A 12,046-nucleotide genomic window follows, 5' to 3' on the forward strand; every position below is an offset into this window, starting at 1 on the left:
ATGTAGAGCTACCTGATAATGAAGTGCATAGTGATCCTGATTCTAAAAGATCAAATATAGAAACAAGGACAGAACCAAGATTGTCCAAATATGTAAAGAGGCATCACCCTACTGAATAGATAATTGGTGATAAAGATGCAAGACCAATGACAAGGAATAGACTAAGAAATGAATCATGCCTACTAAGAAAAATTGAACCTAAGACAATGTATGATGCATTACAAGATGGTAACTGGTATAAAGCTATGGAAGAAGAAATTGATCAAATAAAGAAGAAAAAAACTTGGAGTTTAGTTCCCAGACCAGTTGACAAAAATGTGATTGGTACCAAATGCGTATTCAAAAACAAGCTAGATGAGAATGGAGAAATCACCAGAAACAAAGCCAGACTAGTATGTAAAGGTTATGCTCAAGAAGAAGGATTAGACTATGGGGAAACATTTGCCCCTGTTGCAAGAATGGAAGGAGTAAGAACTTTACTTGCATATGCTACATATAAAGGTTTTAAAGTCTATCAAATGGATGTAAAGTCTGCTTTTCTGAATGGTATATTGGAAGAGGAAGTCTACATTGAACAACCAGATGGTTTTGTTGATGAAAACAACAAAGATATGGTTTGTAAACTACATAAAGCACTATATGGTCTGAAACAAGCACCTAGAGCATGGTATGAGAGACTTCACAAGTATCTAGTGCAAATTTGATTTGAAAGAACTGATGACAACAACATGTACATCAAATCAAAAGAAGGTAAGAAAATTATTCTATCTGAAATCTTTGTAGATGACATAGTGTTTGGAGGAAAGGAAGTGATTTGCAAAATTTTTGCTGACAAAATGAAACATGAATTTGAAATGTCTATGTTTGGAGAAATCAAATTCTTTTTTGGTTTACAAGTACATCAGCTAAAACATGGTATATTTATGACACAATCAAAGTACATCAAAGAGATACTTAAAACATTTGGATTAGAAGATTCCAAACCTATCAGCACACCAATGGCAACAGGACATAAGCTATCCAGAACTGATGTATCAGCTAAAGTTAATCAAGAAATGTACAGATCCATGATTGGAAAACTACAATATGTTGTACATAGTAGACCAAACATAGCATTAGCAGTTGGAATAGTGGTTAGATTCTCTACTAATCTTAAAGAGAACCATCTCAAAGTAGTAAAAAGAATAATGAGATATCTTAAAGGAATTGATGACTTTGGTATATGTTATAAAAAGACCAAAAAGTTTAAGCTCAATGCATACACAGATGCAGATTGGGGAGGTAACATTGATGATAGAAAAAGCACAAGTGGAGGAGCACTATTTTTAGGAAAAAGATTAGTTACTTGGACTAGCAAGAAGCAAACATGCACGTCTCAATCCACTGTAGAATCAGAATATGTGGCAGCAACAGTCAATTGCACAAACATTGTGTGGCTCACACATTTATTGAAAGGAATGAAAGAAGAGGTAACCAAACCTGTGATATTGTATTGTGATAACACAAGTGCTATAAACATATCCAAGAATCTAGTAATACATGCAAAAACTAAGCATATTGCAATCAAGTATCACTATGTTAGAGAACTGGTAGAAGACAAACAAGTGAAGATGGAGTATATTCACACAAAGGAACAAATTGCAGATATCTTCAACAAACCATTGCGCAAGGATGCTTATGAATATCTAAGAGGCAAGTTGGGGGTAATGTCCCTAAATCAAGCAATTTAAAGCAACAAAGACACTGCCCTGCATCAACAAGAATAGATCATTGAAATATTAGAAGAGTGATGCAGAGGATGACAGTAGAAATAAGAAACTCCAAATCAGTCACAAGCATGGTGATAGAGGGAGAAAATATGAGATGCAAAGCCTTTATTTCACATGTTAAAGATGCTACATCTTTTGCATTTATGTCAAAGAGGGAGATATGAAGAAACTGATCAAAATAAACAAAATAAGAGAGAGATACTCATGAGGGAGATATATATGAAAGAGGGGGACTTATGAGAAACTAAAAGGTAAAGATATATGATCATTAGTAAAACTATAGCAAAGATATATGATCAGTAGTAAAACTACAACAAAAGAGGGAGAAACAGAAAATGGAAGAAAAATGTATGTAATTTTGATGGTAACAAAGTTGATCAAATGATTAGTTTGGTTTGCCATCAATGCCAAAGAGGGAGATTGGTACATATCGTTAAGCACTGTTGATAAGGTGAATTTTTTTGTTTTGCGTTAGATTGTCAAAAAAAAAATTGATCATGTAGGTAAGAGTAATATGATGGTAGTGGGATAAATCATGTCCTATGATAGAACATATCATCTAGGATTTAGAGGAATTATAGACAAGGTAGAGTAACATCTCTACTAGGAATTCATCTCGAAGATCATTATCAGACATATATAGCATGGAAGTAAGAGTAGCCATTGCATTAACCACTTTTTTGTTCGCCTGAGCAATTTCCTAAAAAGTGACATGAGAAAAGTATGTCTTCAAATCATCCACCATTTTCTTATAAGGTATTTTTGTCACTTAGGTTTGCACCCTTGTCCAAAGCCTATGCATGAGGAAAACCTAGCGAAACATGGAAACAACCTCCAAGTTGTGGCACTTGAACTATGAGGTTGAGTCTCTGGAGAAGGCCGGCTTCCTCTTACTAGCAGGGCACACCTAACTACTCTTGGAGAAGAAAAGGGAGAAAGAGAGCATAAAATAAAATCTACCTAATCTAATCTAAAGAGGTGATGCACCAAAATAGAGTGTTTAGACCAATCTTTGCCCATATATGTACTATTAAACTAGAATGAAACTAAGGATATACACATTCAGACTTGCCTTAATCAAATAATCACATGCAAATCAGAAGACCAAGATGAATGACACAAGGAAAGGGATATTCACTTATATTATCATTCATGGATCCAAGGAGATATAGTCATGCAGATTACAAATTTCCAAAAAACACTAGTGGAGGCAAAGAGTTCTTGCACTCTACACCAATGGCTGAAGGAGATAAGGAAAAAATCATACAGTTCAGAGGTAAAGGGAATTTTAAACTAGAATTATAGAGAAATAGCAAAGAACAACAGAGAATGATACGACCACCACAAAATTTACCAAAAATTGCCTTTATAGTTCAGGCATAACTGATATTTTTTCCAGCCGAAGTGACTTTGCAGCTACCTACCATTAAGTCCTGCAGAGAATAATCATGGGGATCTATAGAAAATATGATCTTTTGGTAGATCTAGATGCAATGATTTGGAACAGTGCCTCAAGAAGATAGAAATGGTGCCATTAAATTTCTCTAGCCAGGTAAGTAGATAGGTTGGGGTGGTAGAGTGTTCCTATATGTTTTGCATTCACTTTTGGTAGCTAGAATCGATCATGAAGATCAGATTCATGTAAAACTCTTGATTTTCCCTATTCCTATCTCATGAATCAGCAAGGTTAGCCTAGTCAACCTATCCTTGGCACCAGGACGAGCCACGTGGACCAATAGCCTTTTATCTTCATGTCATCTCACAGGGTCCTTCTGAGTTGACCATGCTTTTCTAACTAACCACACCATCCTTTTAAATCCTGATCGTGATGGCCTACAACATAACCATCAGCCCTTAACTATCAACCTTGACTGAGCCTACAAAGACACGTGTCACTGAGGCACTATGTCACTATGGATATCCTCCGAGTGCTTTCCCATAGTGAGATAGCACCCACCATAGATCAAATTACATCAAACGACGAGGGCTTATCTAGTATCTAGCTGTGAGGAGGGCGAGCTAATGACATCATCTAGGACACATGCCTTCCACTCATTTTCTTGCATTTTATAACTTCCTCGCACTTTGATAATGTGAGAATGTGCTAACCTTTGATCTATGAAGATCTGACAGTGCTCATAACTCATACTTTTTGGACCTCAACAACCATCCACCATGACATCACCTAGATCCACGTCAATAAGGTACTTCCTTGTATCGTCAGAATGTCTGACAAAGCTCAAAATGTGGGGAAGTGGGCACCAAGTGATCTGCCAGCTCAACCACCACTTGTTCACCCTTGGCCCATAAGACGAAAAATGGATTCATAATCCATGTGTCACCAGGTTGCTAACTCGCTATACCTAAACAACGTGCAACTTCCCATAGTGAGTTAGGGAGGACCATAGATCTATGCTGATCTAACAATAGTGAAAGACTTGCTAAAGGGACTGGCCCATATTTTGCACTGTCATCACCCTAGCCAATGAGAAATCAACCAATTTCATATGTGTCATTAATCTGTACACTCATTCTTGATGCATCACTGGTTCAGGGTCCACCCTGTGGCTTATGGAACAAACCTGGCCCCATAAAGATGTGCGACAACGAATCGCTATCTCACTATACATATCCTTCAAGCAACTTCCCATAGCAAGATAGCGAAAAGCCATTGATCTAAGGTCAATCCAAGCATGAAGAAACTACATCAAGCATTCTAAAGATTTTTGGGTCCCATACTCGCTATGTCACTATGAGTAAACAACTTGCAACTTTCCATAGTGAGATAGCGAGGACTGTTGATTTTGCATTGATCCGACGGTCAGAATCCCTCCTATGTTTACAGAAGGGGCGTGGGTCCAAGTACTGATGGCATCAAAAAATCTACATAGCTAGCAAAACAAAACCCCACTTAAGCATTGTCACCCTTCCATGTTGCATAAGGTCCCACCAAACACTCATTTCACAGTGACTCACTATGTCACTAACAGCGAGATGCTTGAGTTTTTTGATAGCGAGATAGCGAGTGCTAGGGGCTTTATCAAAACTTGGCACTAGAGAAAAAAATACACCACCACTACCAAATTGGGCCCCCTAATCCACATGGAAAACACTCACTATGTTGCTATAGCTAAAGGTCAAGCATTTTCTCATAGCGACATGGCAAGGGCCATAGATCCTAAGAAGATCCAATGATAAGAGAGTTGTGGGTCTGCAAAAATGTTAAAGTGCAGTCACTTAGGAAATAAAGAGATAACCTAAGGTTTTGATCATTGATTTTTTTATTTTTATTTTTTCTAGGCAATTAAATAATATTAAATTGGAAGTGGCTATTGGACAGGCTGGGCATACAAATTTGAATTTTTGGTGGGAGACAAAAAATGGCAATATTTTTGGCGACTCATAGGGGATGCAAGCTAGCTATGCATAAGATGAGTGGTCTAAAGCATCCATTGGGCTATAAAGTTGAGAAGATATGTAGATTTTGAGCACTGTGAAATGCTAACCCTACCTCTAAGATAGCAAAACACTGAAAAGCCCTTGTCTCTGCAACTAGAACCAAAGACCAAAACCTTTATCTGCAAGCTTCAAAATTTCAAAACTTGCTATCTCACGAAGACAATCCTATGCTCGTACACTTCTTGGAAAAGTAGGGAAAAAACTGGAAATGAAAATAAGCTAACTATGTACAGGAAATCTCAAACCCTCAAAAACATGGCTTGAGATAAATCCCATTGACTGGGATGGGAAAAATCTCACCATCAGGTTTGCTTACTGGAAAGTATTGGCCTATTTACAACTTTCAATCAGGTAGGGACCACTCCAGAATGTGTCAAATTTTGAGTGTCTTCCTAGTTTTTCCCTATCTGTGTCCTATTTCAGAACCAAATCTCCCTCCCTGAAGATCCTAACCCTAGCCCTTTTGTCAAAACTCCTTTTGACCTACTGCTGGTGTGTCTCTAGGGTCTGCATGGCTTGAGTCCTTTTCTCTTCTAGCTCCATCAGTTCTGCCACTCTCACTATCATGGCATCATCTTCAATTAGTTTCAACTGATGAGCTAACTCCAAGGATAGGAACTCCAATGAAATTGGAAGCCTTGCTTCTCTACCATATACTAGCACAAATGGTGAATTCCCTATTGATCTTTTAGGTATTATCCTGTCAGCCCATAGTGTAGTCTTTAGTTTTTTATGCCAACACCTTGGATTGTCTTCTATTTTCCTTTTTATGATCCCAATCAGGTTCTTGTTGGAGGGCTTAGCCAAACCATTACCTTGAGGATAGTAATTTGAGGATGTGCTCAAATAGATATTATGATCCACTGCCCAAGCACAAATCTGAGCTCCAACAAAAGACTTTGCATTATCTAAAATAATGGTTGAAGGGGCACCAAACCTGGCCACAATTCCATCAAGGAACTCAACAACTGAAAATTTAGTGCCATCCTTCAATGTAACTACCTCTGTCCATCTGGTGAAGTAATCTCTAGCAGCTAAAATCCATTTGTGACCTGAACTAGAAGGAGGATTGATAGGGCCCATGAAATCCAATCCCCACTAAGAAAAAGGTTGATCCACCAAGATAGGATGAAGGGGAAGAGCTACAAGCCTTTTCTTTCTAGAGAAGAAGGCACATTTTTCACACTTCCTTACATACCTATGACAATCATGAAACAGAGATGGCCAACAATAACCAGCACTCATGATCTTCATTGTAGTTGTCCTTGCTGAGAAGTGGCCACCATCAGGACCATCATGAAGCTCTTTGATTATTCTTTCAGCTTGGTTTATATCAAGACATCTTAATAGGGATCGATTAAAATCTTTTTTGAAAAGGATATCATCAACAATGACATAAGGAATTGACTGTAATCTATATTGTCTCCTTTTAGTTCTATCTAATCCTTGAGGGTATCCATTGCCTAATAAGAAACTCTTCATATCATCCAGACAACTCCTTGGGTCACCATTTCTCACCTCTTGTTGCTTTTTTAGTATCATAGCAGCCTCCTCATCAAGTTCCTAAGATGATAACATCTGTTTACAGAACCCCCTCCCTCTTACCAGCTTGGTAATCTAAATGTCAATATCATATTCCATTACCTTTGTAAGCCAACTAGCTCTTTTCCCACTAACATCTTTGTTCAAAAGGAACTCCTTCACACTGGCATGGGGTACTAACAAATGAATTTTATTGTGAGACAGGAGGTGTCTAAATTTCTTTAAAGCTCTGATGACTGCAAGGGCTTGTTTTTCTACATAGCTATATTTATCTTCATATTCCTTAAGACCTTCACTAAAGAAAGCTATGGGTTGCTTGTCACCTTTATCACTTCTTTGAGTCAAGACAGTAGAGATACTTGACTCACCACCTAAGGTATAAATAATGAAATCCTTCTCAAAATTTGGATTCATGAGAGTAGGGGCTAAGGCTATGGCTATCTTGATCCCTTCAAAACTTTCCTTACCTTCCTTGGTCCATGCAAAGACCATACCTTTCATGAGCATAGTTGTAAGAGGTTTCACCATGGTAGCAAGATTAGGGATAAATCTTCTCACAAAATTTATCCTACTAAGGAAACTTTGCAACCCTTTCTTGTGTTTAGGAAGAGGAAGAGCAAGTATTGCTTTTGTTCTCTCTCGATCAATGGTTGAGCCATCCTCAGATACAATATGTCCTAACAATTTTCCTTGGTTAGTAGGAAAGACACACTTGCTTGAGTTAAGAGACACCCCAAACTCTCTACATCTTAGAAATACCTACCTGAGATGACCAAAATGATCATCTACATCCTTTGAATACACAGTGATATCATCAAGGTAAACTAAGACAAACTTGTCAATCAAATTCTTGAAGGCCATCTCCATAGCCTTCTAAAATGTAGCACTTGCATTGGTTAGCCCAAATGGCATCTTACAATAAGCATAGGTACCCCATTTAGTGGTAAATGCAATCTTGTATCTATCAGACTCTTTAACCAGTACTTGATTGTAACCAGAGAATCTATCAAGAAATGAAAATCTCTTTGAACCACTGACTTTGGACAAAATCTGCTCCATAGAAGGGAGAGGATGGTGATCTTTAAGGGAAGCTTGGTTAAGGTCCCTAAAGTCCACACACAATCTAATTTATCCATTCTTCTTCCTAACAAGGACAAGGTTTGCTACCCATGATGAGTGTTTGATAGGGAAAATTATGTGGGCCTCAATCAATTTGGATAGCTCCTTTCTCATTAAGGGTTCAATTTTAAGATTCATTGGTCTCTATTTTTGTCTCACTGGTTTTACATCATTAATTAAATCTATGGTATGTTTAAATAACCTTGGGTCAAAACCCTTTAAATCATCATATGTCCAAGAAAATATATCATTAAATTCTTGACATAGATGAATACAATTTTCTTGTTCAATTTTAGAACATACCTTCCCCATGTTCAAGGATTTTCCATCAGCAACCCTGACTAGAGTATGATCATCTTCATCAGTAGCTAGGTTCATGCTCTACCTCTTGTTTGGTCATTAGGATTAAAAACACTCTCTAGAGTAATGAGACCTTTAGGTAGCTTTTTGGAACTGAGATTAATATTCTGATCACCATACTGATCTTGTAGTCTTGACTGATTTCTCTCTGAAAATTCTGCCTCATTCTGTAAGAAGCTCACAATTTGCTTATCAGACTCAAATGCCTGCCAATGGGTGTTGTTATTAGGGATAATAGGCCTTACTACCACTCTGATTTTTTGCTTCTTCTCCTCCTCAAGATTCCCTGGCATATCAAAAGATGCACCTATTGTTGCAAGTCTATTAGCATGTCTATTTTCCTTTCTAGGGATGCTTTGAATATTAAATGCATTAAAAGTTTCAAGAAAATCCCATACCCTATGTTTATAAGACTTGAGTAAACCATTCTTGGTGGTATTCTAATTTCTCACTTGATTAACCACCAACTCACTGTCTCCATACATCCTTAAGGCTTAGATTCCTCTTTTTTGAGCAAGTAGGAGACCTTGAATCAAGGATTCATACTCGGCTACATTATTAGTGCAACTGAATTGGACCCTAAAGGAGAAGTAATACCTTACTTGTGCAGGAGAAATCAACATCACACCAGCCCCTAATCTATTTTTATTCCTTGATCCATCAAAGTACATACTCCATGTCCCACTTACATCTTCTTCAGTCTCCACAAGATTGGGAACTAGAGCATCTTTTTCTAATATACAGTATGTACAAAGACTTTTCTCAAGGGTTTCTGACATAGGGTCAAATTGATATGCATTAGCCCATTAATCTAAAAGAAAATTAGGTATCTCTACTAGGGGAGTGATGGGCTCATTCACTATGTCATTCTCATCCATCTCTAGGATAGGGCAACTCATGTTGATGAGATTAGGGGTGTAGGGCTCAGTATGATGGAGGGCTTCAGGCTCTGCTCTAATTGAAGCATTGGCTCCATATCTCATCTTGAAAGACATATATGACCAATCAAAAGATATGAAACCACCTATTTGAGCAGTAAAGTCTCTTGACAGACAGATGGAAAAATATGGCTTACCTCAACAACAGAGATATCTTGGGTTACAGTACAACAAGGGCGTGCATGTAAGGCCATCTCCACATTCCTAATGATCCCTATAGTCTTGATAGTACTACCATCCAAATGTAATACATCCTTAACAATGGGCTCATATTTCATTCCTAAAGCATCAGCAACACACCTAGGCATCATGTAACTGCTAGCCCCTGAATCAATCATGCAATTATGGACTAGATTGCACCCTATAATTAGAAAAACATAGAATGGAGGGGGTCTAACCTTTTACTTGTTTCTACCTCCCTTGATGGTTGTACTAGGCTTGTGGCACTTTCCATGCTAAGTGGCTGATCCTTTGGTTCCATTCTTTCCAAATCTTGCTGCAGCAACCTCTTTTGCATGGGTATAGTAGCAACAGCATCCCACATGGAGATATTCACATTTGTCTTCTTCATTTTCTCTACCACATTGAATGGCATAGTAAGTGTTTTGGTAGAACCCTTGGGAGCTGCACTTGCATGAGGTTGAGATGGAATAACTTGAGGATCACTTGCATCCTTCCTGCCGTGATTTTGCCTTTGCTGCTGAAAGGTACTTGATTGATTATTTGCTGCTTGCTAATGAGATATTGCATTTGAAGTTGAGGCCTAATTGGGAGGAGGAGGGACAACATCTTCCATAGCTCGTCTTTTACTTCTAGTGTTATGAGCAATGGAATCCTGGTTTACATTACAATGCTCCTCCATCCGATGATTGATAAAACAGAAATCACCCTGTCACTTAGGTTTTCACCCTTGTCCAAAGCCTATGCTTGAGGAAAACCTAGTGAAACATGGAAACAACCTCCAAGCTATGGGACTTGAACTATGAGGTTGAGTCTCCAGAGAAGGCTGGCTTCCTCTTACTATCAGGGCGCACCTAACTACTCTTGGAGAGGAAAAGGGAAAAAGAGAGCATGAAATCAAATCTACCTAATCTAATGTAAAGAGGTGATGCACCAAAATAGAGTGTTCAGACCAATCTCTGCCCATATATGCACTATTGAACTAGAATGAAACTAAGGATATACACGTTCAGACTTGCCTTAATCAAATAATCATATGTAGATCAGAAGACCAAGATGAATGACACAAGGAAAGGGATATTCACTTATATTATCATTCATGGATCTAAGGAGATACAGTCATGCAGATTATAGATTTCCACAAAATAGTAGTGGAGGCAAAGAGTTCTTACACTTCACACCAATGGTTGAAGGAGATAAGGCAGAAATCATATGGTTCAAAGGCAAAGGGAATTTTACACTAGAATTGCAAAGCAATAGCAGAGAACAATAGAGAATGATCTGACTGCCACAAAATTTACGAAAAAAATTCCTTTATAGTTCAGGCATAACTAAGATTTTTCCAGCCAAAGTGACTTCGCAACTACCTTCCATTAAGTCCTGCAGAGAACAATCATGGGGATCTGAAGAAAATATGATCTTTTGGCAGATCCAAACACAATGATTCAGAACAATGGCTCGAGAAGATAGAAATGGTGCCATTAAATCGCTCTAGCTAGGTAGATAGATAGGTCAGGGTGGTAGAATGTTCTTGTATGTTTTGCATTCACTTCTAGTAGTTGGAATCGATCATGAAGATTAGATTTGTGTATAACTCTTGATTTCCCCTATTCCTGTCTCATGAATCAGCAAGGTCAAACTAGTCAACCTATCCTTGGCACCAAGATGAGCCACGGGGACCTATTGCCTTTTATCTTTATGCCATCTCGTGGGGTCCTCCTGAGTTGACCATGCTTTTCTAACTAACCATGCCATCCTTTTAAATCTTGACTGCGACAGCCTACAACATAACCGTCAGCCCTTAACTGTCAACCTTGGTCGGGCCTACAAAGACACGTATCACCAAGACACTATGTCACTATGGATATTCTTCGAGCGCTTTCCCATAGTGAGATAGTGCCCACCATAGATTAGGTTACATCAGACAACGAGGGCTTATTAAGTATCTAGCTGCAAGGAGGGTGGGCTAATGATGTCATCTAGGACACGTGCCTTCCACCCATTTTCCTACATTTTATAACTTCCTCACACTTTGATAATGTGGAAATGCACCAACCTTTGATCTGTGAAGATCTAACGGTGCTCATAACTCGTACTTTTTGGACCTCAGTAACCATCCACTATGACATCACTTGGATGCATGTCAACAAGGCACTTCTCCATATTGTCAAAAGGTCTGACAAAGCTCAGAATGTGGGGAAGCGAGCACCAACTAATCTGCCAGCTCAACCACCACATGTTCACCTTGCGGCCCATAAGATAGAAATAGACCCACAATCCATGTGTCACCAGGTCACTAACTTGCTATACCTAAACAACATGCAACTTCCCATAGCAAGTTAGCAAGGACCATAGATCTATGCTGATCTGACAATAGTGAAAGACTCGCTAAAGGGACTAGCCCATATTTTGCACTATCATCACCCTAGCCAATGAGAAATCAACAAACTGCCAATGTGTCATTAATTTGTACACTCATTCCTGATGCATCACTGGTTCGGGGTCCACCCTGTGGCTTATGGAACAAACCTAGCCCCACAAAGACACACAGCAACGAATCGCTATCTCACTATACATATCCTTCAAGCAACTTCCCATAGCAAGATAGCGAAAAGCCATTGATCTAAGGTCAATCCAAGGGTGAAGAAATTCCATCAGCATTCTGAAGATTGGTGGGTC

The sequence above is a fragment of the Cupressus sempervirens genome, chromosome 9 (assembly GCF_028749045.1).
Source record: "Cupressus sempervirens isolate cs-2001-9-10 chromosome 9, ASM2874904v1, whole genome shotgun sequence".
Taxonomy (NCBI): domain Eukaryota; kingdom Viridiplantae; phylum Streptophyta; class Pinopsida; order Cupressales; family Cupressaceae; genus Cupressus; species Cupressus sempervirens.